The following is a 27,739-nucleotide window of genomic DNA, read 5'->3' as shown; positions in this document are numbered from 1 at the left end:
TTTCTTGTTTCTGCAGCAGAATTCTTAAAATCGTTGGTCCAGAGATGAGCTTTTTAGCACTGGGATTTCATTACAGAACTACTGGCCTGCTGCCTGCTCCAAAGGCAGTACAGACTATCTGTCCTCTCTAAGAAGAGAGCCTACATCCAAGCCTGCATCTCTGTGGCATCTAGCAACTCAACTGAACTTTTCAAAATTTGCAAGGAGCTGGCCAATCGTGCTGCAGTCTCTACCTCTCCTGTTCCCTCCTTGGCCCTCTATGCGGCCTTGGCCTCTCATTTCACTGCTAAAACTCAGGAGATCCTGTCCACCCTCTCTTCCTCTCTTCCCTCCCGTCTAAACAAGCCCTAGGCCGATCCTTCCTCTCCGGCTTATTATCACCTTATCTCCATCACTCCTTTCCTGGGCAAACTCTTCGAAAGGCTGGCCATCTCCCAGATTGATCTACATACTGAATCTGTTGTATGCCTCCATGAACATCAGTCTTGCATCAGAGCTGCCAGAATCACAGAAACTGCTCTCCTGAATGCCTGTGAAGACTTGCTCTCCAATATTGACTCTAATCACCCTTATGTCCTCATTCTCCTTGATCTATCCTCTGCTTTTGACACGGTCAACCATGCCATCCTGCTCAATTGTCTACGGGATAGCCTTGGTATTACTATTCAGGCTCTGGCCTGGTTGACCTCCTTTATCACCGACCGACCCTCTCAGGTCTAACTGGCATCTTTCCTCTCTTCTATCCCTCTCTCTACTTGTGGTGTTACCCAGGGTTCTAACCTCTTTGCCTGGCTTTTCAACCACTACCTGGAACCTCTTGCCCACCGCATTACTACTTTCTGCTCCAATTTTCAATGTTTTGCGGATGACACTCAGCTCTCTTTCAGGCTCTCCTCAGTCACCTCTGCTTTTTCTCTCATACCAGACTGTCTGGCCGTAATTCAGGAATGGTGTGCCGCCAATGACCTCTGCCTTAATGCCAGTAAGATTCTCCTCATTGGGACACCCACTCCTTCCTTTCCTCTTTCTCTCTGGCCGGCCACTCTGGGCCCTCTTCCTGCTCCTTCCTGTGAGGCTAAGAACCTTGGTTTCATATTTGACTCCACCCTCTCCTTCTCTCCTCACATCTCTGATGTCTCTCAGAAGTCAAACTATCAGCTGCACCTCTTCAGAGGTATCATTCCTTTTCTCACTTTCCCTCAGAAGCTCACGGTCTCCAGAGCTCTGTTGCTCTCTACGCGGGACTATTGCAACAGCCTCTTTCTAAATCTTCCTGCCTCTACTCTTCGATCTTTACAACTTTTCCAGAACAGGACTGCAAGTCTTGTCCTTGGCCTCAAGCCCAGGATTGTATCTCTCCAGCTCTGAAATCTCTTTGCTGGCTCCCCGTAGCTGCAAGGATCAACTTCAAGACCCTATTCTTTGTCCACAAGGCTTTCTGGGACCTGGGATCGCTCTACCTCTAACTTTCTCTTCCGACAATTCTCTGAGGGTCAGACGCTTCTCCAAGCAGAGAGTTGGGGGTAGATCTATCACCTCGGCTGGCGCCTCCCTATGGAACAGCCTCCCTGCCTCTCTCAAACTTGAGTAGAAACACCTTCTGTTCAGGAAGCAACTCAAGAACTTCCTTTTCGCTTCCGCTTTCTCTCTTCTTCTCCCCTGCTGATGCACTTGACTGTTACGCGCACTGGTCAGCTGGTCACCCTCTGAACTCAGGCCCAGGCTCCTGCATGTCTAGTTGCCCTTGCACTGCCTCCAGGCTCCCCAGCACTTAAGGGTGTCTATCTGCAACCCTACAGTCCCTTCTCTCTAAACGTATGAGCCACCTGCTGGCTGCACTTGTGAATTAACTGCACTTCCCCCTTCCGTCTTCCCCGCACTTGTGCGATCTGCACAAGGCATAGTAAGATTGTTATTTTGTCCTCCCTTGTTTCCCCCTCTTTGTCTTGTCATGCCTAGAAACACTTGTGTACAGGCACATTATAACTGCCACATCATATCATATAAATACAGCAAAAGCTGGCTGCAAGTTCTTTATGTGGTATGACATTTACTTGCACACATGGGAGGGAGTATGCTGACAGAACAAGAGAATGAAACATGAAGACAAGTGATGTGGGTTGTTCTTTGGATGCATTGCGGTGTTGAACAGTATACTGTAGGTGATTGTGGCATGGCAACACTTCTGGGAAGTACAATGCCTTGGGTGATTTTTGTGTGGTTCTAAACATTAACATTTCCTTTCATTGTGCTTTGCTGTACTGTTCTTCTGGACTGGCAGCTAAGTGAGATCCCTGCCTTCCTAATTAAGGAGGGTGATGATTGAACCACATTCCATATTAAATTTGATGGATACAAGTTACAAGAGGTTAATCTTCCATGCTCACTGAGCTCCAGGTTGCAAATAGTGGACTGGGAAAGTGATTCAGGCGTATCGGCTTGAAGTGGCAGGGTTCTGTGCTGTGGTGATTCCAAGTATGTATCTACTGTGCAGTACAGTAAAGCATGCCTCTCAAGTGATACTTAAGGGGAGGGTGCCATCTTGCTTCCATGGAGTCACCCACAAGGCCGATGAGGCTCTCGCTCAGCCACAATCCTTCAACATTGCGGTAAGAAGAATGGCAACCCATTACTTGCTACGGGTTTCTACAGGGGAGAGACAGGCGAGGGAATTCCATTGATACCTGCTGACTCTACATTTAAGATACTCCCCTCCCTGTAGATTTAGCAAGAGCGGCTAAGGGAACTATCTTTCCCAAAGAAAACGCAAAGCAAAATGGGCGTGCTGCTCTGAAACAGCTAGCCCTGGATAATGGGCCTGGGGGGAGGAAAGGTAATGAGAATACTAATAGTCAGCCCTTGCTCTCCCCGGTCAAGCGCTCCTCTACATTGAAAGCTACGACACTGAAGATTTTATTATTAAATACCAGATCGCTATTGAAAGACTATACGATATTGACATAATTGCATTAACTGAAACTTGGAGTCACGCGGCAGCTGGTCCATCGCTGGTCCTTGCCTCACCCGATGGCTAAAAGATTCCCCACCAGAATGGAAGGCATAGGTGGGGGAGTAGCCTTCATCTTTAAAAACACCCTGGACATTTGGAGAACCGAAATCCCAGCCATAGATGGGTGAGAATTGATGCATATTAAGAGTAGGATGGATGCTGAATTGACATTCACTGTGGTTCTGGTTTATAGGGCCCCTTCATCTCTTCCAGAATTTGTAAACCAACTCCGTAATTATTTGCTTTCTTTTCTTAAAGTTAACACCAAAGCATTAGTCCTAGGGGACTTCAACTATTGCTGGGTAGCAAAAATGATACAGGCGCAACATTGTTAGAGGGTGCCTTTCAGGATTTGGGTTTTGAGCAATTTGTAAAAAGCCCCACCCATAATAAAGATAATACTTTCGATTGAATATCTTATCTTATCTTAATCTGTCATTATCCAGCCAGGTATTGCCCCTTGTCCATGGTCCGATCATTGTTGTACTCATTTTAAGGTCAGTTGTGAGAAAGTGCCTATAATTAGGGAAAGATCAAAAATCAGAATACTTTAGAGACATTTTAAGAACCTTACACCTAATACATCATTACGTCCTTGGTGCCTGGCCTTGGAAAAGGAGACAAAAGACTGAATGTCAGTAGATGACATTGCTGAAAGGTATGAAAGTACTCTCCGGGGTGCCACTGATAGACTTGCACCACTTAGAAGTAAAACAATCACTCTGAGGCAAGCCAATTCATGGTTCTCTCCTGAGCTTCAAATGTTTAAGAGTGCTAAGATCAAATGCCTCTACAGATGGAAAACCTCTCTTAATGAGACAGACAAGGAGAACTATAAGCTAGCGGCGAGTAGCTACAAGAAAGCCGTCATACTGGCAAAAAAGTCCTCACTTGACAACAGAATAAATTCAGCACAATTTCATCCTAGAGAATTGTTCAGAATCCTGAAGGAATTGTAACATCCGGTTCAAAATTTCACAGAAACTATTATAAGAGACATAGAATGGTGTTATTTCACTCAGGATACCATGCTGGGTAAATTAAATATGATTAAACTTAATATTGATCAGGCCACAAAACCCATGTCACTATATGAAGAGGCTTCTCTTTGTTCTCCCGAGAAATTTTGGGACAGGATGAACAATTCAATTTTAAACCTGTATCTAAGGCGGAACGGGATCTTTGAACATTTAAAACCAACTACCTGCAAGGGGGATGTATGCCCTGCGATGGTTATAAAAACATGTTCTCCTCTACTTATTGGGATGCTGTACAAATTTGTGAACACTTTGTTTGGTGAATGCCATGTTCCAGCATCTACTAAGAACACCTTGTTTTTGCCTCTACTTAAAAAGCCAGGTCTCTGCCTGTCAAATCCCCTGAATTACAGGTCAATTTCAAACTCCCCTTTCTGTTGAAGATACTTGAACAAGTAACCTTCACACGAGTTATGACACACCTAAGGAATAATAACATCTTAAACAAGCGGCAATCAGGATTTAGGGAGAATCGTGGCACAGAGACTGCTCTCCTGGACCTTAAATCCAGACTTCTCCATATTATAGACAGCGGATAAACGGCTCTCATGATGCTGCTTGACCTCTCTGCCACCTTCGAGCTGGCAGATCATACTCTACTGCTTGATCGGCTGGGGAAGGTGGCAGGGTTCTCAGGTTCAGCGGCCCGCTGGGTCCAATCATTTTTGACTAATCGTGGATGTAGAGTCAGCAGCACCTCTGCTGATGCCGTCCCAACCCTATTTACACATGGGGTACCACAATGGGCTTGCTTGTCCCCCACTTTCTACAATATTTTTACTGTCCCATTTCTTGACTTCTTGGAGGAAAATAAAATCAATTTCATCACAATTATGCAGATGACACACAATGTGCCATTCCTCTTTCAGGCAATCATATAGAGGATCAGAAAACCATCACCCGGATTTATGGAGTGATCCAATGCTGGATGTGCAATAATGGACTGGCATTGAATACTGGAAAAACCGAAATGATGGTGGTAGGTACTTTGGCCAAAACCCAGAAAATGGGCACTGAATATGCCCAGTTCCGTATTGATGTTTGTGATATAGACACTAAAAGTAAAGTAAAAACTCTGGGAGCCTACTTTGATCGCAACCTTAATATGAAGGCACAGGTCGGGAGCATGGTGTCATCAGCTTCATATTACATTAAACTACTGACACAAGCTCACACTTTTATCTCCAGAACAAATTGCGAGATACTTGCAAGAGCCCTAATTGGCTCGAGGAATTACTATTGTAGAAGTCTGCTTACTGGCCTGGCTAAGACCGATACAGGTTGCCTTCAAGTAATTTAGAATAATGAAATCAGGATTGTTCTTGGTCTTGGACAAAGGGAACATGTTTCAGATGCCAGAAGGAGCCTTCATTGGCTTCCGAAAGAAGCCAGCAGTGCCTTTTGCCTTCTGGTGACACGTCAGAAATGCTTGACAGGTTCGTCACCTGTATTCCTGAGTGAAGTGTTAGAGACTAAAATAAATACACACAATGTCAGATCTAACAACACTAATCAATGGAGAGTTCCAATATACACATTGTCCCAGGTAAAGAAAGGAGCATTTTTGCGGCATCTCCCATGGCATTGAATGTCATTCACCCGATATGAGGAAAGAAAAATCCACAGCTCTGTTCAGAAAGAGACTTAAGACGCTCCTGTTCAGATAAAGAGCATCTCACTCCTACCTTGACCTCCGTTTGTTTATACCGTTCTGAAGTAACTTTGTGGTCTCATTGACTACCTAGCATTTATGTTTGTTTTTGTGGTGAGCCTTTAAGCCTCCGGGTCAGTGGTGCGTGATATAAATGTATATAACATAACATAACATAACAATAAGCTGCAACCAAAAATTATAATCAGAATTGGTTCAGAAGGATCCTTATATTTTGTGCACTGTTGAGAGGCATGCTGTATGTACAGTACAGTAATGGTGTGTGTCTGATATGTTCTAGGTCCTCACCTATAATCTATAACATGAATCAGGAAGAGCTAGCATATTGCTCGCAAAACAGTGGGTCTCATTACGGGTTGGGCGGTCCGGAATTAACAGTGGCGGTAAACCCGCCGCCACTGTTAATTCCGGACCGCCCGTTCCCGAGTCCTGCAGCCGGGAGGTGATCTTCCCGCCAGGTCTGACCTGGTGGGTTGAACACCTCCCGCCTGCAGGTGGACGTGGAAACACCAACACCATCACGAGATGGTGCCAGTGTTTCCACTTCCCCATTCCCATTGAGTCCTATGGGACTCAATGGGAATGGGGATTAACACGATTCCGCCTCCGTGACTCCCGGGACACCGGGGCTGAAAAATAAAGTCCAAAACCCAAGGAATCCAGAAACAAATACAAAAGCTAACAGGTAAGAATTGTCCTTTCTACCTAACATCTCTCCTCCAATACCTGGTATATCATTGGCATATGACCAGAGAACGTGAAGATTAATGACCAACTCAGTAAACGAGAACCCGCCCTGGCCACTTTCCCATTTCCTGAACTGGAAAGCCAAATGGCAGGCAGGACTGGAGAGTGAAGGCAGGCAGGCATCGCTTTACACGTCTCTGTTTCCATCCTTCCACTTCCCCTTCTCTCTTATTGTCCCTTGTCACAAACCTCACAGTTTAAAATTCGGACCAGCTTCTCCTGGAGTGCCAGGGAAGTGTTTGTCTTTGACAGACAGCCATGATGATGATAAATGACGAATGGGAGAGGCCTTGTAGATGACTTTAACAACGTATGCACAATGCACTATGAATGAACCTCACTTAAAAAAAAAACTCCATCCAAAATACATTTCCGCATTTTCACGCAGCAGGGGGGTGAGCTATTAAACGGAGATGAAATCCGATGTTATGTTGTTTTAACTTGAATGATGTGTTCAAAAAAGCTGAGCAGGCAAAGACGCTTTTAAAAGAAAAGGCTTTGTTCGGGTTCGGTTTTTAAATGTCACTACAGTTTCCATGTGTCCCTGAAATGTCAGCACTCAAAATGACGAGACTGCATAACATTTACAAGATCATTTTAGTTTCCAAAAGGAGGCATTAAAAAAAAAAAGTTGTGGTAGGACCTGTGTGTGTCTCAATTAAAAATCATGGTGGCTTTTTTTAATGGTATTCCACACATTGAGAACAGCTTCAATTTTCCACCTGCGGGTATGAACTGTGAATCCTCAGCCATTCGTCATTCCGAGGTCGATTAACTGAGCACCATATTGCTGGAAATAGTAACAGTGAAAGCAGGGGAGCCCAGCATGACTATATATATCACCAAAAAAAAAGAAATAGGTCTGGATTTACCTGAGATTGCCTTCTGGGAAGAACTTCTTCCCAAAGTGTCCTTCCATGCAGAGCAGACCCAAACCTGCCTGAGTGATGGAAGTCTTGTTCTGCGCCATTCCCTCCTGAGTCATTGGGCACAAAGAGGAGGGATTCAGAAACCCTGGAGGTTTGGCAGGGGCACCACTGTGTGCGTGATCCAGGCTGGCAAAAAAATCAGCGCTGGAATCAAGAGAGCCACCTGTAGAGAGAATTCCCTCTTTAGTTTAGATGACTTATCCCTGGCAATGTTTACTTTGAAAAAACATTCTAGAAGTGTTACAAATCCCCCGGAATGGATGATAGGAATGACCATTATCTGCCAAAATTCCTTTAATTAGGGGCTACTTTTATGCCAAAACTTGATGAGTGTATCTTCTTCTGACCGGACAAAAACAAAAGTGTATTGCAAAATACATTCTACCATTGTTTTAAACTGTCTACTTGATTTAGGATAATTTATAACACAAAAACAGTTGTATGAGTCATAAAACACATTGGGGGAAATTCATAGAATTTAGCGCACAAGTGGCGCACGCGGCTGGCGCACAGTGGGCGCGTGCGAATCTCTGCGCCAGCCGTGTGCGCTCAAATCCATTTCCGCGCATTCATGGATTTTAGCTACCAAAACCAGCCGTGGTGCACAGTGGCGCAGCGACCCTGCAGCAGCGCTAGCTTCGCCCCCAAGAACGCCCCTCGCGCAGGGAAAAGCCATCAAAATCCCCAATCCAGCGCAAAGGGCTGGGCTAACCCTGTACCAGTATACAGGCCGCCACACAGCACACAGCAAGCGGGGAACGTGTATTACTGGGGTTTGTGGGAAGTTTCACACGCGATTGGCCCTGTGCGAGTGGGGAACATGTATTACTGGGGTTCGCGGGAAGTTTCATACGCGTTTGGCCCTGTGCGAGTGGGGTACGTGTATTACTGGGGTTCGCGGGAAGTTTCACACACAAAAGGGCCTGTGCGAGTGGGGTACGTGTATTACTGGGGTGCGCGTGAAGTTTCACACGCGATTGGCCCTGTGCGAGCGGGGTACGTGTATAACTGGGGTTCGTGTGAAGTCTCACACGCGATTTGAGCAGGGTACGTGTATTTCGGGGGGTCGCAGGAAGTTTCACACGCGATTGGCCCTGTGCGAGCGGGGTACGTGTATAACTGGGGTTCGCATTGAAATCTCTCACGTGATTTGAGCAGGGTACGTGTATTTTGGGGGGTGCACGGGAAGTTTCACTCGCGATTGGCCCAGTGCGAGCGGGGTACATGTATAACTGGGGTTCGTGTGAAGTCTCACACGCGATTTGAGCAGGGTACGTGTATTTCAGGGGGTGCGCGGGAAGTTTCACACGCGATTGGCCCTGTGCGAGTGGGGTATGTGTATAACTGGGGTTCGCGTGAAGTCTCTCACGCGATTTGAGCAGGGTACGTGTATTTCGGGGGTGCGCTGGAAGTTTCACACGCGATTGGCCCTGTGCGAGCGGGGTACGTGTATAACTGGGGTTCGCGTGAAGTCTCTCACGCGATTTGAGCAGGGTACGTGTATTTCGGGGGTGCGCTGGAAGTTTCACACGCGATTGGCCCTGTGCGAGCGGGGTACGTGTATAACTGGGGTTCGTGTGAAGTCTCTCATGCGATTTGAGCAGGGTACGTGTATTTCGGGGGGTGCGCAGGAAGTTTCACACGCGATTGGCCCAGTGCGAGTGGGGTATGTGTATAACTGGGGTTCGCATGAAGTCTCACACGTGATTTGAGCAGGGTACGTGTATTTCGGGGGGTGCGCGGGAAGTTTCACACGCGATTGGACTAGTGTGAGCGGGGTACGTGTATAACTGGGGTTCGCGTGAAGTCTCACACGCGATTTGAGCAGGGTACGTGTATTTCGGGGGTGCGCGGGGAGTCCTACATGTGAATTGGCAGTGTGGGTCCTCCCAGGTGTTCCCTCTACACCCCCCACGGCTCCTGCAGGCAGCCCACACCACAGGGGACTACCCTGCACCCCTGGTCATGTCCCGCAGGCAGCCCATCCACCATGGGCATGCCCCCCAGCCAGGCCACATGTCAGCTTGCACTACTGATCACCAACTCATGTCCCCCAGCACCCCCACCCCCCAGCAGTGCAGGGCACCTGCCAGCAGGCCCCCACTCATGTCCCACTCATGACCCCTTGCACCCTCACCTCCCAGCAGTGCAGGGCACCTGCCAGCAGGCCCCCACTCATGTCCCACACATGTCCCCCTGCACCCGCACCCCCCAGCAGTGCAGGGCACCTGCCAGCAGGCCCCCACATATGTCCCCCTGCTCCCACGTCATGGCGATCCTCAATCATGGCCCTTATGGCCAGCTTCCCCAGCCCAAAGACCCAACCAAGTATTGCATCCACCCACATAGAAAAGGCAATTACATGATACAACCCCAAAGGCAAGTATGTAAATGAACACGTCCGTCACACACACACAATGGGGGCAAGTGAATGTGAAAACCCATATCATGACATGCATGAAACCAATGAGATAATACCACACATCAAAGTATGAAGAAAAAAATATATTAAGCACAACATGAATGTAATTAAAAGAAAACACACACCAATGGGAATAATTAAAGAAATGCTGCATGTCCGTAAAAGAATAAAAAATAAGAAATCATAATCCAAAGAAATCCAAAGGAAATGGTGTCCAAAGTCACAGTCCAACAAAGCAAATCCAAGGGAAAAAAGAAAGTGAAATTCATTGCTCCATGGTGAAAATAAAAAAAATGAGAATAATCCAATGGTGAACTATGTACAAATGAACAATCCAGGGTCCATGAGCCCAACTGATGAAATGAAACCTACCAAAAATACTACCTAATAAAAAACTATATACAAAAACGTTGTGCATTGTCCAAGCGCAAACAAAATTAAAAAAAAAGGAAAGGAAACCTAACACTGTCTCACTATATACAATGGTGGCGGGCAAGTCCTGCGGCTCACTCTGTGGTGTCCTGGGCCAGGGCATCATCAAACTCCATGTCGATGTCCCGGAGGCGGGCCTCTGCCCTGGCCCCGACGTCTCGCAGGGAGGCACTCATGGCCTGTTCCAACTCCCTGCGAGTCGCCTCGAGGCACTCTGCCCGCCTCAACGCCCGACGCATGGAGAACTCCGCCCTGACCATGGTGAGCCTCGCCTCTTCCGCCCGCCACCGCTCCGCACCTATACGCTGGCCCAACCGCAGCCACACGGAAGACACATCCATTCCAGGGTCCTCCTGCCTTCTGGCCGATGCCTGCCCCCCTGATGTCGATGGCCCCGAGCCATCATTGCTCCCACCTAGAGCCTGCTCCTGCTGCTGCTGCTGTCCATGTGCCCTGTCCGATGATGCCTGCACATCCTCCATCAGCTGGTCTCCAGTTGTGGTGTCCACCCCTGCTGGACCACCGACTCCCAACTGTGGCAGGGATGGGATCTCCACCAAGCTGGCTGTGTTGGTCAGGCCAGGTCCACAGGGGGCCCAGGTGGAATCTGGACCGGAAGACGGCACGTAGTCTCCACAGAGGAGGAGAGGTCCGCCAGAGTGCGCGTCACATGTTGGAACCCACCAACCAGGGCCCCTCCCAACAGTGCCACGTCGCGACCCTGCTCTTCATGATGGCATGCGTTCTCTGCCCAGAAAGAACGCACATCATCATGAATGTCACGCGTGTGCAACGCAACACCAATCAGGACGGAGCCCATACATTCATGGGACCCCTCGTCCGCAGGTAGTGGAGAGGCAGATGACATGGCACTCTCCCCTACCTATGGACGGGCCTGGGACGGGGCCTCCCTAATATGATATGATATGATATGGTATTTGTAACGCGCCTATACACAAGTGTTTCAAGGCGCGACGAGGCAGGGGGGGAGGGAAACAAGGGGAAGACAGACAAACGATCCTACTAGGCCAGGAGTCATTCAGATCGGGCAAGTGCAGAGGTAAGGGGAAAAGGAGAAAGTGCAGGGGGAGGAGGAGGGGGGGAAAGTGCAGTACACGGTAAGTAGCGTAATAAAATAATAAATAATAAATAAAAGGGCCAGCTGGTGGCAAGTGCGAGGTAAGTGCAGAGCAAGTGCTAGGAAGGGGGCTGTAGGGATACAGTGAACAGTCCCACAGTGCAGGGGGAGCCAGGGAGGCAGTGCAAGTGGAGAGTGGCTGGGCCCTGGACCGAGGTCGCTGAGAGTGGCCAAGATGCAGGTTTAGTGCAGAATTTCAGTGGGGAGTTAAGCAGGTTTAGCAGGGGAGAGGGAGAGAGAAGGCAGAAGCGAAGAGGAAGGTTTTGAGGTGCTTCCGGAACCGGAGATGGTTCTCCTCAAGTTTCAGGGAGGCGGGAAGGCTGTTCCAGAGGGAGGCCCCTGCTGCGGAGAGAGATCTACCACCAGCTTGTTGCTTCGAGAAGCGGCTGACCATGAGGGAGTTGGAGACGGATGAGCGAAGGGCTCGTGAAGGAAGATATTTAGGAAGAGAGAGTTGAAGGTATTTAGGCCCCAGGCCCCAGAAGGCCTTGTGGACAATGCAGAGGGTTTTGAACTTAATCCTCGCAGCTACTGGGAGCCAGTGAAGAGATTTCAGTCCTGGAGAGATACGGTCCCTGGGCTTGAGGCCGAGGACAAGTCTCGCAGTTCTGTTCTGGATAAGTTGCAGAGGGCGGAGAGTGGAGGCAGGCAGATTAAGATAGAGGCTGTTACAGTAATCCAGCCTTGAGAGAACCAGGGCTCGGGAGACAGTGAGCTTCTGGGGGAAGGAGAGGAAGGGAAGAATACCTCTGAGGAGGTGCAGCTGGTAGTGTGACTTCTTAGAGACGTCAGATATATGAGGAGAGAAGGAGAGTGTGGAGTCGAAGATGACCCCAAGGTTTTTAGCCTTGCAGGTAGGGGCAGGAAGGGGGCCAAGGGAGGCCGGCCAGAGGGCTGCAGGGAAGGAGGGAGTGGGTGTGCCGATGAGTAGAATCTCAGTCTTGCTGGCGTTAAGGCAGAGGTCATTGGCGGCACACCATTCCTGGATAGCAGACAGACAGTCGGAGATGAGGGAAGAAGAGGAGGAGGCCGAGGGTAGCCTGAAAATGAGCTGGGTATCGTCCGCATAGCACTGGAAGTGGGGGCAGAGAGCGGCGATGCGGTGGGCAAGGAGTGCCAGATACTGGTTGAAAAGCCAGGGAGAGAGGTTGGATCCCTGGGGGACACCACAGGTGGAGAAAAAGATGTCAGAGAGGAAGGAGCCCATTTGGACCTGGGAGGGTCGACCGGAAAGGAAAGAGGTCAGCCATGCCAGAGCCTGACCAGTGATACCCAGGTTATCACGGAGACGGTTGAGCAGGATGGAATGGTTGACAGTGTCAAAGGCAGAGGAGAGATCGAGCAGAATGAGAACACAGGGAGTGTTGGAATCGAGGTTCAGGAGCAGGTCCTCACGGATGTTCAGGAGAGCAGTTTCCGTGCTTCTGGCCGCTCTGAAGCCGGATTGATGGTCATGAAGGTTACCAACATATTCAGCATGGAGGTTAAGCTGGGAGATGGCCAGTTTCTCCAGGAGCTTGCCCAGGAAGGGAGTAATGGAGATTGGGCGATAGTTGGCCGGGCAGGAGGGGTCGGAAGAGGGTTTCTTGAGGAGGGGGTGCACAAGGGAGTGCTTGAGGGGGGATGGGAAGACTCCAGAGGCGAATGAGTGGTTGCAAAAATCAGCCAGGGCAGGAGCCAGGGAGTCGATGTGGTCCTTGATGGTTTTGGAGGAACAGGGGTGAACCTGTTTAGACAAGGCTTTCATAGATCGGACTTGTCTGGAAACCTCATCAGCAGAAAAAGGTGGAAAAGCAGAGAAGGAGGGCGGAGGGGCAGCTGCAAGAGAGCAAGAGGAAGAGCCGGGAAGAAAGGGAGGGAGGTGAGAGGAGGAGAGCGAGGACAGGATGTCCTGAGTTTTTGAGATGAAATGCGAGGCCAGTGCAGTGCAAAGGGCCTGGGAGGGGACAGGAGAGGTAGAGACTGCAGCAGGGTTGGCCAGCTCCTTGCAGATTTTAAAGAGTTCGGCCGAGTTGTTAGATGCCTCAGAGATGCGGGCTTGGATAAGGGCTCTCTTCTTGGTGAGAACGGAGAGCCGGTATTGCCTTTGGAGCAGGCGGCAGGCCAGTTTGTCAGAGGATGAACATGAAGCACGCCATTTCCTCTCTGCCACCCTGCACTTGCGTTTTAGGGTGACGAGATCCGAGTCATACCAGGAGTTACATTTGGCTTTGGGCTTCAGGCGGATTCTCATGACGGGGGCAAGGATATCGAGAGTATCAGATATAGAGGAATAGAGCATGGAGAGGGCTGTGTCAGGGTGGGAGTCAGCCGAGGGGGGAGAAGGGGGTGAGAAGGTAGCAGCGAAAGCCTCAACTGACACGCGCTTCATGGGTCGGATGACCGAGAAGGTGGGAGGCAGTGAAGAGGGTGGCTTTGCCTGTGGGTTGGGGAGGGAGAGGAAGGAGGATAGGAGAAAGTGATCGCTCCAGGAGAGAGGAGTGGAGAGAGGGAGGGAGAGGGGAAGGTCAGAAGAGATCAGAGCATCAAGAGTGTGCCCTGCAGAGTGAGTAGGCCCAGACGGGAGAATAGAGAGTGAGAGAGAGTTGCAGAGTTCGCGAAAGAGACCAGTGGGGGGACAGGAGGCATCGAGGTGGATGTTGAAGTCACCGAGAAAGAGGAGTTGGGTGGTTGAGGACAGGAGTGAGGAGGAGAGGTCAGCCCACTCAGAGAGGAAGGAGGAAATTTGACCAGGTAGCCGATAGATAGTGGCCACGGTAAGGGAATGGCTAGGAGAGAGAGAGAGTCGGCAGACAAGACATTCAAAAGAGGAGTAGGTCTGCGTAGGAGTGACAGTGGCAGGAATCCACTCAGGGAAGATAAGGGCAACACCACCCCCTGAACGGTTAGGCCTGGGCACAGAGAGGATCTTGTAGCCGTCAGGTAGGAGTGTGTCGAAGCTGGTGGCAGAGCTGGCAGTGAACCATGGTGGTGCAGTCACAGGGTCAAGGACAGGGACATGCACAGGCCACTCCGCGGTGACCTGTGCTGCCTCCTGACCCTGGCCTGCACCACTTGCACCAGTGGTACTACCCCCACCAGGCCCCACGTGCGGCTCAGTAGCGGGCTCCTCCACATCTGTGGAACCCACCAACCTGGATGTCTCCGTACTGTCTTCCGCCATTGCAAGCCCCTGTGGGGGCTCACCCGGCCCTTCCACCACAGCTGTAGTGGCAGACGCGGCACCAGCTCCCTCGCTCCCGGATAATGGCAAGTCCTGGGAGGGTGTCTGGGTCTTGCGTCGCCGCCCAGTGGAAGCATCCCCACCGCTTGGCTCCACAGCGCCGTCTCCGCCCTCTTCTTCACTTGACGCTGCGTAGAGGGAGACATAGAGCACAAGCATCAGGGTACAGTACAATATTCCCATAGACAGGAAGCAATAACACATGAGTGGCAGTGTCTAACGTCACTTCCATCCTGTCCCTCTACAACACATGGGTGAATGCACGTAACACACATGCATAAACAGGCATGGCGCCTCAATCAACATCAGCATCCATGTACAAGGGCCTCTATTAATCAAAATGTTGCCTTCAAACTCACATGCATCCTGGCTCACACTGATCCCATGCACACACATCACCGGAGGGTCATGCATCATGCCTTATACACCACAGACAAAGTGGATAGACACAGTGCATACAATGGTGACCGCACTGCATGAGTGAATCTACACATCGTCACGGACATGTGTCATGAATCCATGGCGTATCAAAGTCACAGACACACTTCTCAGACACACACACATGTGCACCATACATGTACATGACAGCAGCACCCATCCCTCACACCCCCACCATGTGCAAGAACAGACACTGGCATGCTTTCATGTCTGCATTTGCCATACAGCTCCCCATGTAGCATTGGAACTCATGCACCAACCATGTGGTTCGCACATTACTGGTCTCACGTGCATGACCATGATGTCCCTGCACACACACATCCATACATGGCCCATGTCACACATACAGGCAAGTATCAGACTACCAGCACACTGCAACATGCCCTGTCTCGCACACCAATGCTTGGCCACTTACCGCTCAACTCCAGACGGGTCTTCCTCTGAAGGATCTGGGCATGGAGCACTGGGCATACATGTTCCAGGACCCTCATCTGGATCTCACTCATGCTGACGCAGCCCCCCTCCGCGAGGCGCCGGGCCTTGTGGAGGGTCCTGGACCTGAAGCCCTCCCAGCGCTTCTTAACGTGCTTGATGTCGTGGGTTGCTACCCCCTCCGCATTGATGGCAACCACTACGTCATCCCAGATCCTCTCCCGTCCTTCCTTGTTGGCGTGTAATGTTCCGAAGAGGGCATCATAATGCCCCAGGACATGCTCCACCAGGACACCAACTTCCTTCACACTGAAGCTGGTGGCCCTCTGCCTCTCTGGCTGGGGTCGCCAGTGGTCTCAGATGGTGTTTGCCCCGACATGGCGACCCCCGAGGCAGGCGTGGGTGGGCAACTGGGTCCTGGGGCTGGGCTCTGGAGCGATGGTATCCCACTCGGGAGTCTTCTGTTCCAGCAGGGGTGGACACAGCAACTGGAACCCTGGCTGACGTGCAGGCACCAAATAGCAGGGCACGTGGGTAGCAGGCAGTAAGGCAGCAGCATATGGCAGGTGGGTGCATGCTCGGGGCTCTGGGGGGGGCAGGAAAATGGCCTTCACGGCAGGAGCGTGGTCTTCCGTGTGTGTACGCGTGGCCAACTTGATACGGAGTGAATTGGCACGTGAAAAAAGTGCACATCAGTGTGAAATCTGAGGAAAGGCCCTTAGCGCATAAGCACGTCAGCACACGTACGCGATTTCATTGGACCAAAGGCCCTTAGCGCGTAAGCGCGTCTGTGATGTATCGCGCACAGGTGTTGCCCTAGCACAGGTTGAAGATCCCACGTGGCTTTCCATTGCTCTGTACGTGCTTTTCGTGGGGTGCGGGCGTGTGTTTTCCAGCCGTTGGGGTACACACACTATTACTTCACAACGGGTGGGTGTTGGCTACGCGTTCTTATACACACAAGGCAGATGGTGAGTGGTACCCCACTCGCACAGGGCCAATCGCGTGTAAAACTTCCCGCACACCCCAGGAATACATGTACCCCACTCGCACAGGGCCCTTTCGCGTGCAAAACTTCCCGCGCACCCCAGTAATACACGTACCCCACTCGCGCAGGGCCAATCATGTGTGAAACTTCCTGCGCACCCCAGTAATACACGTACCCCACTCGCACAGGGCCCTTTCACATGTAAAACTTCCCGCAAACCCCAGTAATACACATACCCCACTCGCACAGGGCCAATCGCGTGTGAAACTTCCCACAAACCCCAGGAATACACGTACCCCACTTGCACAGGGCCAATCGCGTGTAAAATTTCCTGTGCACCCCAGTAATACACGTACCCCACTCGCACAGGGCCCTTTCGCGTGTAAAACTTCCCGCAAACCCCAGTAATACACGTACCCCACTCACACAGGGCCTATCGCATGTGAAACTTCCTGCGCACCCCCGAAATACACGCACACACTATTTTTCACACAGCGGGTGTCCGTGTTTGTCGCATACCCCTTTTTTATGGCCATACTGACCTGCCTGTTGATCGCAAATGTTTTTTGTGGGCTCCTGGCTGCCACACCGTACTACGTGTGTCATTTTTGCATGCAAGTGGGCTACTGGGGGGTGCTTGTCTCTTTTTCTTCTTTTTATGGGGTGCCTGTGTGTTGCGTGCACGTCATTTATCCTAGGGGCCCACAGTATGGGACATTCATCATAGCTGTATATGCGTGCTTTTTGTTTGCGCACACTTTTGTAATGCGCAGGGACGCTACCGCCAGCCTTCGTGTGGCGGACGTGTTTAGGCCTGTCCGTGTCTTTGCCCGTGCGTGGGTTTGCCCTATTTGATTCCAGGAATACGTGTGGTTCGCGTGCGTGTGGCGTTCTGTGTACTTCCCAGCAGTACTTCACCAGTTACGCCTCCTTTTTCACGTGATGTTCCCCATTCCGCGTGTTACGCCCCTTGTCCCGCCCCCTTTTTGGTGTGTGCGTGGACGTTGTGCGCTTTCCCTATGCGCGTTGTGCACAGCGTTTGAGCTGTTGCAATGACGTGTGCGCCCGTGTGCGCCATACTCGGGTTTGGCGCACATCCCAAGGAAAACACGCGCAGGGACTTCCATGAATCGCTCACGTGCGCGTGCACCTGTTTTTTCATGCTTGCATCTGCTTGCGCCAAGATTTTCGGCGCACGTTTGTTCCATGAATCGGCCCGATCATATCTGTGCCAATGACTATGAGTATGTTCCCTTGTGACACATTTTCTTTAATAACGTGTCTTTAAATATAATCAAACCTATACATTTTTTAGGCTCACTTTAGATTGCATTCTGGTACTTGTCATCTTCCACTGATGCCACAGGTTATAAGACTGCAATCATACTCATCTTTTTGCTTTTACACATTATTTCTAGGTTTAGCAAGAGAGAGCTTTAGCTTTCACCAAAGCACTCGCACAGTATGCAGAGGGGCATTGGTTTCAGTCCAGTGCCCCATTAAGCATACAGAGTGAATCAGGGCAGAGCTGTGCTGGGAGGTTAGCTCGGAAGCAGCGCTCTTTGGAGAGCAGTACAGGTTCAAAGCACGCTCCTGCGCTTAGAGGCCATACTCCGGCATAAGGCCCAAATTAAAAAACGATTTAAACACTTTGAAATACTGTCACCAATTTTGAATAAACGAGTGCAGCTGTGTAGGTTGTGAAGGCCTTTGTTGCTTTTAAGAGCGTATTTTTCATACTTTTTGCTACATTGATGATGTTCGACTTTTCTACTGCAGTTCAGATAATTAAAGGATATAATAATCAGAGGGCCGTTCTTTGACCCATTACCTCTTAAGTAAATGAGTCTATGACGAGCGTCACCTGGGAATGTAGGACATGCCCGATAATGTTATTGGTACTTGTGTGTGTTAGCTCACTGATAATGTCGCTTTTCATTGTGGGTCTTCCATTCAACTGCAGCATGGAATTGATCTGTGCTTGATTTGATGTGTCATTTATAACACGCCTGTACAAGTTTCTAGGCGTGACAAGTAAAGGGGGGGAAGACAGAGGGAGGACAAGACAAACGATCTTTCTAGGCCTTGTGTCATTCAGATTGTGCAATGGCGACAGTGCCAAAGTGCAGGGGGAAGGGAGGGGGCACGTGTGCCAGGGAGAGGGAAGAGGAAGTGCAATCAGGGCAGCTATGCTTTGAGTGAGTGCAACCAGGGCAGTGCGGCTCTGGGTAAGTGCAAGGAGACATCCCCTAAGTGCACAATAGTCCCCAAGGCAGTGCAGGGGAGACTGATCATGGAGGAGCCCGGTACCCCATGAGACTCTTTTGGTAGCCAAGAAAACAGTCGGTGCAGCAGGTAGGTAGGTCAGCGGGGGAGAGAGAGAAAGCCGAGGAGAAAAGGAAGGTCTTGAGCTCTTTCGGAACTTCAGGTTTGGAAGGGGCAGGGAGGCCATTCCAGAGAAGAAAGATCTACTCCCCACTCTCTGCATGGAGAAGCGTCTGACACTCAGAGAATTGGAGGTAGCTGAGCAAAGGACTCGAGAAGGAAGGTATTTTGGAAGAGAGAGATGGACGTAGTGTGCTCCCCGGGCCCATACAGCCTTGTGGACAATGTCGGGTGTCTTGAACTTGATCCTTGCAGCCACCAGGAGCCAGTGAAGAGATTTCAGGGCTGGAGAGATACAGTCCTTGGGCTTGAGGCCAAGAATAAGTCTCACAGTCCTGTTCTGGATTAGTTGCAGAGGGCGGAGAGTAGAGGACAGCAAATTGAGAAAGAGGCTGTGGCAGTAGTCCAGCCTAAAGAGAACCAGGGCTCTGGAGATAGTAAGCTTCTGGGGGAAAGTAAGAAAAGGAAGAATACCTCTGAAGAGGTGCAGCTGGTAGCGGGCATACTTGGCATGGTCTGTGATGTGAGGAGAGAAGGAGAGAGTGGAATTGAAGATGACCCCAAGGTTTTTTGTCCCATGGGAAGGTGAAGGAAGAGGGTCCAAGGAGGACAGTCAGAGTGAGAGAGGGAAAGCAGGAGCAGGGGTCCCAATGAGAAGGATCTCCGTTTTACTAGCATTAAGGCATAGATTGTTGGAGGTGCACCAATTCTCCAGTCGTAGACAGACAGTCAGGAATGAGCGAGAAAGGAGAGGAGGCTGAGGGGAGCCTGAAAGAGAGCTGAGTGCCATCCGCACAACACTGAAAGTTAGAGAAGTTAGAGATCAGGGGGGGCAAAGGGCCATGTAGACATTAAAGAGCCAGGGTGAGAGGTGTAACGGTTTAGTGAGAAACAGCCCTGAACACACCTTCCTGCCCCACTCAAGGTGTTACACAACTAACAGTTTAACAGATTCTTTTATTCAGCCCTACTTCAGAGCCATATCATGCAAACTGGATCCCTGCCCCTGAGCTACCAATGATCCGAGAACCAGGCTGGTGTACAGGAAATATATTTGTCTTTATTTAAATTTAAAGCAATAGAAATCACACTGAACTACATGTGCCACCTTCTTTGTGGCTCATCATTAACTTCTTGTTACTCGAATCAGTAACACAAATTAGTTAAAAACACAAATCATAATTCTTTACTTTCTACAAATTTCACTTCAAGAAATATTTAAACTGAACAATAACACATTTATAAATGGGGTGTTTCACAATTTTGATTTTCCTGCCGGCTTAAAAGTTTTGCAGTAGGATTTTAAGATTGGTACAAATACATATGGAAATTATGATTTCACCCATACATTTGGTTTAAAATAAGCACAGGCGATTTAGCAGTTTGTTTTCCAACCCCCCCCCCCCCGGCTTACTTTGGTCTGTGTTGGGGAAGTCAGACAGAAAAATTGGAATGATTTGGGTAATTTGGGGTTTCAGACCCCCCTCCACTGAAAGGCATGTGTTAGGGGAAAGTTGGACAAAAAGATTAGACTGATTTAGGAACAAAGACACCCTTCTTCCTTAAAGAAGTTGGGGTCCAGAGGACAAAAAGGATTACCCAATTAAATTAGAGGCTATAGTTTTTCAGTGCACACTGGGAAGTGAACTTTATTAATTTCTAATTTTAACCAAAATCACCCCTTATTGTGCCACCAAATGGGGAATTAATTAAATGTAATCTTTTTAGTTATATAGGCTAAGGATCTACACAGTTTTGCACCCCATCCACTATAAAGGGAAAAGTATTTGGGCAAGCAGACTCCCCGTCTTTTGGTTTCCCAGAGGTCAGTTCTACTTACAAAGAAATCCTCTGTTTAAAGTTCAGGACAGCCAGCTGCATGTCAGGACCCTCTGGAAAGATAGGGCAGGGGTCTGGTCACTTCACTCTCAAGGATGGCCTCCCGCTCGCCACCATAGGAGCCAGTCAGCTCTTAGGCCTTCTTAGAAATAGACAGTTCCACCCAGCTGCACTCTCAGCAATCTCCTCTGGTGTTTCCTTGCAGCTTTCAGATGTTACATTTCATCAGCTCTGTCGCTTTCTCCTAGTTCAGTGCCCCTTATATAGCAGAGATGACACCACCAATTTTACAGGGGGAGTACCCTGCAAGAGGGCACATAAATAGGATTAAACAGTTGCCCTTCTCTCTCTTGTCCACTCCAGCCCCTCTCTACTGATTGGTTTGAGCGTCTTGAGCAGACATATGGTAGCTTCATTTACAAGCCCCATTTGTTCTCATGTCAAATATTTGGCTTGGCTAAAAATAGTCATGTGGCAAAACTCCATAATTTTAATTTTCTGATTCAACTAATCATGGGGAATTAAATAAAATGACAACCAGGACTGCACCATTTTGCACAGCTATGTAGCAATTTTCTGCCATTTCCGTAAAAAAGCATAACAGTCATGAATGTGTGATTTATTACCCGTATATTCCTAATTTTATCCTCCACCTGTTCACCAACTCTCACATTTAGAACATTTTCAGATCAGACACAAACCTTGTTTAACTGGCCATTATAGTTCCCTAACTCGTAAGTGCATGAATTTCATATCTCCAAAATTACCTCAAAATTACCATAAAAAGGTACATAAATGAAGAAGCTCTGCCTAATAGTTCTTTTAAATTAATAGTAAATCTTCATGTTGGACAAATGGCAATTATCTTGCCTTCAGGCCATATGATTTTACTGGGTCAGCCTGTAACCAGAGGTTTTATTATTCTCTTTGTGTTTGCAGCTTGCTCGTTGAAGTTGGTTGCCTGTTTGAAGTTGTCACCCCCAGTCTTCACACCTTTAAGTCTTTCTCCAGCCAAGGGGAACTTGTCCTGCAATAACTGCCTTCAGAGCCAGCAAGTCTGGGGAACACTGGGTTTTCCACACCTTTAGCAGGATACTTTATTACAGTTTGTAATTATCTGGGGATGTAAAATCCAGACCGGTAGTGGGGGATTTCTTTGTGAAGTGTCCCACAGCCAGCAAAATGGTTTGCCTCTGGCTTAGAGACACTTTTTCATGAAAACAAAGTGGCTGGTCCTTTCAAATGTCTGCTGGTATTTTAGATGCAAAACATAATATACATTATTTTTTGTCAACACGCACCATAACTTTTCCCTGACGGTTTTTCTATTAGCAGTGGTACATTTTAACATTTAAACTGTAAAGCCGTTTTTGTGTCAGTGGTGAAAAATCCTGCTTATTATGTGAAAGGAACTTCAGTTTGGGGCCTTTGAATGCACCCCACTGAGGATAGAGCCCCAAAAACCACCACAAGTGGAGAGAGAGGTGGTGGAGGGAAAGGACTCACGTGAATAAATCAATGCTCTATGTTATAGGTAATATTATCACTGTATACATTTTAAGTTTGAGTCATGTGACAGCAAATGTAATCATGCCTTATGGACTGTACAGCCTCGTGGTAATGGTCAATCAGTGTATGTGTATTCTTGTTTTCCATTGTGATGTAACACACTAAATAGGTACACAGAGTTAATATATTCAATGCAGTGCAGCCTAGTGCTCTTTGGTCAACAGTATATTAGCACCTGCGGCAGGCGCTAGAGCCAATCAGGTTACTTGGATCATGTGGTGACTCTCACAATCCATGGCCATGTTCCAAAAAAGCTGGAAGGTGCTCACACCTGACCTGCCTTATTACCCCCAATTCAATTTCCCATCGATTTCTGACTCTACCTCTCACAAGCCCTGTTGGTAATAGCATTAATAACGTCCTGCAGACTTTATGGGCTGGCAATGGCACTGGGACCTGGTGTTAACAGCCTCACTCTGCTCAGGCCTATAACTTGGGTTTAGGCACTCCCCAAATACACCACAATGCCATAATCAATCCTATCTAGGGTAAGCACTGGGACCAATTTGCCACTTTATGTGATGGGCTAAAGATAGAGAATCCTTCCTGTATCCTTCAGAAAACAAAAAATCTTCTCTACTGCATGCGTGACACGTTTATTAAGGGAGACTTTGGGAACTCAAGTGTCTCCTGGATTTCTAACAATCTCTGCGGATTCCAGACCTAAAGCAGAGTGCTAAATCATACGGACATTCAACAATGCACTTTTCCTCGCCCCTAGGATGGCTCATGTCTTGGGATTTCATTTTAGCCAATGTTTGGCCATTCAAATTTCAACGCAGAGCAAGGAATCTGCAAAGTGACCCCCCAAGTATCTGTTTGTCTCAAATGCAGTAGGAACTGTGCCATCCACATCATTATAAACATCGAATTTGGGGGGTCAGATTTGCTGATACAATAAGCTTAAGTATAGATGAAATAGTAGCAGAGATAATGTAGAAATCTGCAGCAACCGTACAGTTGGGCTATATTGTGAGAGGTGCCTGGTGCACTATCTTCCAGCAACAGGCTATCCATTCCAGAGCCAGGCATTTAAGCCAATCCTTTTCAGACACACCAGGGTGACCATGCAGTGAGTGTTGTAAAATGCTCTGGAGAGATGTAATGAGAAAGCAGCCCAGACACAGCCATTGTAAGCAATTCCCTTAAGATTATCACTGCCAGGGTAATTACTGATTCAGTGCTATGGACTGGGTGGACTACGTTTGCCCGGTGTTCGTTGGGGCAAACCGCTCCCACTAAATAGCTAGAACTGGGACATCTCTAACCGTAGGAAAATGTTGGAAAGAAAAGGAGGTTTTTGATATGAGGCACTAATTAATTACTTGGGGTGGCAGAGTCCAAGTTTCCTGGGGAAAAGGGGAGATTAAGGATATCCCACATCTATAATTCTAGAAGAGAACTCTCAGGTAACTCTTTGTAGATCGAGGGGGGGACTATTCTGGGCACTGGGCAACTGATACACTGGTCTGTGTTGCACAGGGCTGGCTCCTCGATGGCTGCAGGCACCAGCTCTTGATTTTACAGAACATTTTCCCATTCAAACAAGTCTGTCTTCGAACATATTTATTAATTTATTGTTCACTAGTTAGGCACTTATACAGGAAGCAAATACTGTTTCAAAGTGCCCATAGGGCAACAGGGAGGGGACAGGGGATGATGGACAAAGTCATTACAAGAATGTTAAATAAGTAAATACAACAAAGAAGAAGAGACAGTGGGGAGTGGAAGACAAAACTATTATACCTCATGAGTGCTCAGAACGTGCAAGTGCAGGGGGGAGAGGGGTATGGGACAGGAGCTGTGGTGCTCTTGGAGAGCAGCAGGTTTGTGATGATATGACTGGGAAGTTCCCAATTCATCGTCTCTGATGAAGGTGGGATTAGAAGAGGTTGTGTTTTAACTATGCCACGGTTCATTGGCTATGGCTTTAAATCGTGACTACTGGACTTGCCCTGTGAACACACCGGACTGGGAAAGTTAGGCTCTCACGCATTGGGTCACGTGCCTAACTTTATATTTAGAGAAACAGTGGCATAGTGGCATCAGGGAAGGGTCGCCAAGTGCTAGGCACCAAGTGCGATCATGGAACGGGGCAGCCCCGGCATGCCATGCCCCCTCACTTGCATGATGAATTCTGCAAGAAAAGAAATCTGTGACAGATAAAAGTTTCTCAAGAGTTTTAAACAGGTGCAGTGGAGTTGGGCAGATGAATTATTTTGAAGGCAGGTTTTCTTTTTACAATTGCTTGTGTTTATTGGTTCATTAAAACTTTTACACATTAAAAAAAGCAATTATATCATAATACAATACAATAAATAAAAACTTACGTTTTTAGTAAAAACATACAATTCTTGCATACTTTCTTTAAAATCTGCATGCTTTTGAGAAAGACCGACCACCATTACCTAGTTTCTTAATGACTTCCTTCCATAAATAAAATATAGTAAAATGCATGAACAAGTTATGCCCTGCAAACAGGTAAGACCAAAATTGGTCAGTACAGATACAATTCATGTCACGAATCAAGTGTCCATGCGCTTCTTTCAATAATACCAAGTGAAGTGGACTGTGGCCTTTCCACAATTCCACACAGCATCCCATCCCTTTAGCGCATTCCCAACTTTAATAATCAGAGGTGAATCCCATAACCTAGAACGTCCTATTTGAAACATTCAAACCGTATGACCCTGGCACAAACTGCAACTCTTGGCATACGGATATGTCACAGACGATATTGAGAAACATATTGCTCTCACAAAGCACGTGCCTGCGGGAATAGCCACTTTCGTGAGGCTATGCGTTCATGGTTTGAGGTGTGCTGTGCCATTCTGCCAGTGCTGCAGATGTAAAACCCTGGTGGGTGGCGTGATCCGCTGTGCAGCAGCTTAAAGTCCATCAGCAGGTCCGACCATGACCATCTTGTCTTTAGTAGCAACAACCAATCAGTGACCAGTGAATTTATACTACTGCAGGGGCATACATATATACCATAAATCTGCATGAGTGACCACGTGCAGAGAGGGACCACCAACCAAACCAGTAAGACTCGGGAAAGGGGGGAAACGGTTAAACGAATGGCAAGAAACATCACACAAAATGAAAACCTTGCACCCTACTGAGCCTATCAGATGGTCATTATTAAATGGTACTGAGTGCATTCGTGTAGGCCCCTTGAAGCCCTTTTCCAAGCCTGAGACTCGCTGGCCCACACCTGGGCGCTGCTATCAGCCACTCAAATCCAGCGCCACACTGTGGACAGAGTGGATATACGTGATGAGCTCAGTCCCTCGAGCTCGCTCCGGCTCACGCATGCGCAGTACGATGTTGGCCTGGCACCACCCCCTGATTAAGTGGATACATACAGTGGATTTTGCTTTAGGTAAACTTGAGAGATGGCTCATGGAGGAGAGGGATAATTTATGACACACTGGCGTCACATCACTGTTGGCAGAGATTTTAAATGGAAGTAACTGTAAAATGCACACTCTTCATTGTTTGCTTGTGTAAGTAGGTAGGTGTTGCACAAAGTAAAACATGAGTGTGTTTGCTGGGAGCGTTACCTGCAGTGTTTCCAGAGACTCGGATTAATCAAGAGTATAACCGAACAATGTCAAGGCATGGCTCCCTGAAGCAGCAGCAGTCCTGCGCGACGCTGTGGGCATCGGCTTCACATTGATCTCTTGGTGGAAGGTTGATTTGTGGTGTGCAACTCTATCGTCCAGTCATTCCTAGAGAATTCGACATTGAACATTTTCCAAGAAATCGGAATTGAGCGTTTTGGCACATTTTATGCTTAAGATTCTTTCCGACTTTCCATCTACGCGCACAAAATGAACAGGCTAATTAGAACAAGGTGCAACATGGGGGAAGTGTTTCTTGTTTACTTTAGGGATCTGTCATTTCAAAAGCGAGAGTTTTATATGAAAGGTTTTAACGAGAACTGTCCATTATGAGAAATGCGTGAAACGAAACACCGCAAAGCACCTAATTAGTCCCACAGTTCAAACAAAAAATGTCAGCTGAAGCACAGTGCGTGCATTCGTTCAAATGTCTGTGCAACTGACGAAGTCCATAAAACAACCCCCATGTCTCTAACTCAGGGCTCGCCCTGTCGTTGTCCCAACAAGACCAACAAACTCAGGCATCAAGAGCGCTTCTTTTGTACCAGGCCTCAGCAAGATGGCGGCACACTACTTCTGCCAAGCTCCCATTTTTAGTGGATGTGAACTATTCCACAGCCGTTTTAGATGCTTCAATGTTATTTATTGTTTTCTTCCAGACAGTGCTGGCCTTAGTGGCAGCAGCACACCAGGCAGAAAAAGTAAAACTTGGCCCCCCCACCCGTAGTTTTGGGGGGGAAATAGTGGGTTCTTTTTGGTGGCGGAAGAAGGCGTCCTTTTGAAATGAAATGGGCTTGCAGGAGCGGGCGCATTTAACAACAATAGGGTGTGCAGTACCCTATTGGAGATGATTACTTCTCTACTCCCGCGCCGGAGCAGGGAGTTAATCACTGAAATAGGGTGCTGATTCCAATGAAAACTGCACGCTCCCGGGTCGGAGTGTGGAGGTAATTATCTCAATAGGGTGCTGCAGCACCTTACTGTTGTTAAATGTACCCACAATTAAATTTAATTTCAACACAGTGCCTTCTCCCAACACACCTGCTTGGGTGAGCCCTTGAAAGGCTTGCCCGAGCTGGCGTCCCGGGCGGTCACCCCGGCGGCCCACCCCTGAAATGAAAGTGCAGGGCAGCAGAACGGAAGTGGCTAACCTCAGGCTCATCCACTGACAAAACTGGCTTGCAGCCTGATCCGAAGGCAATACAGACCTGCCATCCATGCAAAGAAAAGAGCCCACATTCAGGCCCGGGTCTCTGGAGCATCCAACAACTCGGCTGAACTTTTCAAAATCTGCAGGGAACTAGCCCACCCTTCTGCACTCTCCACCTCTCCTTCTCCTTCCCAAGCCCTCTGCAATGCTCTGGCCTCACACTTTACCACCAAAACTCAGGACATTCTGACCTCCCTTTCTACACTCCATCACAACCCATCCCACACCCCCCTCCACAACCTTCCACCTCCTTCCTCCTTTTCCTCCTTCCCACCTGTCACACCTGAAGAAGATACCAGAGTTGTCTGCTCTGTGACGGTCTCTTCTAAACAGGTCTCCATTTGCTCATCCAAGACCATCAAGGATAACAATGGCTGTTTTACCCCTGGTCTTGCTGATTTCTGCAATCACTATGTTATCACTGGATCTTCTCGTCCCCCCTCAAGCACTCCCTTGAGCGACCACTCCTTAAAAAACCTTCCTCTGACCCTTCCTCCCCTGCCAGCTATTACCCTATCTCCACCTCTGCCTTCCTGGGGAAGCTTCTTGAGAGGCTGGCCTTACCCAAACTTAACTCTCATAGTGTACTTGTTGGTGGCATCCATGACCATCAATTTGGATTCCAAGCATCCAGAGTCATGGAAA

The 27,739-nt window shown here is 48.5% G+C and overlaps 1 long non-coding RNA gene across 2 annotated transcripts in view; it reads right to left on the bottom strand.

The window, feature by feature from the left end:
* LOC138515553 (uncharacterized) overlaps positions 1 to 27,739 on the bottom strand; it is a 396,996-nt gene that overhangs the window by 337,176 nt on the left and 32,081 nt on the right. The gene's annotated exons all lie outside the window — the stretch shown is intronic.

Source organism: Ambystoma mexicanum, chromosome 6q (assembly GCF_040938575.1).
Source record: "Ambystoma mexicanum isolate Mex_15411 chromosome 6q, UKY_AmexF1_1, whole genome shotgun sequence".
In the NCBI taxonomy this organism is placed as follows: domain Eukaryota; kingdom Metazoa; phylum Chordata; class Amphibia; order Caudata; family Ambystomatidae; genus Ambystoma; species Ambystoma mexicanum.
This window is presented reverse-complemented; position numbering and strand designations above follow the sequence as displayed.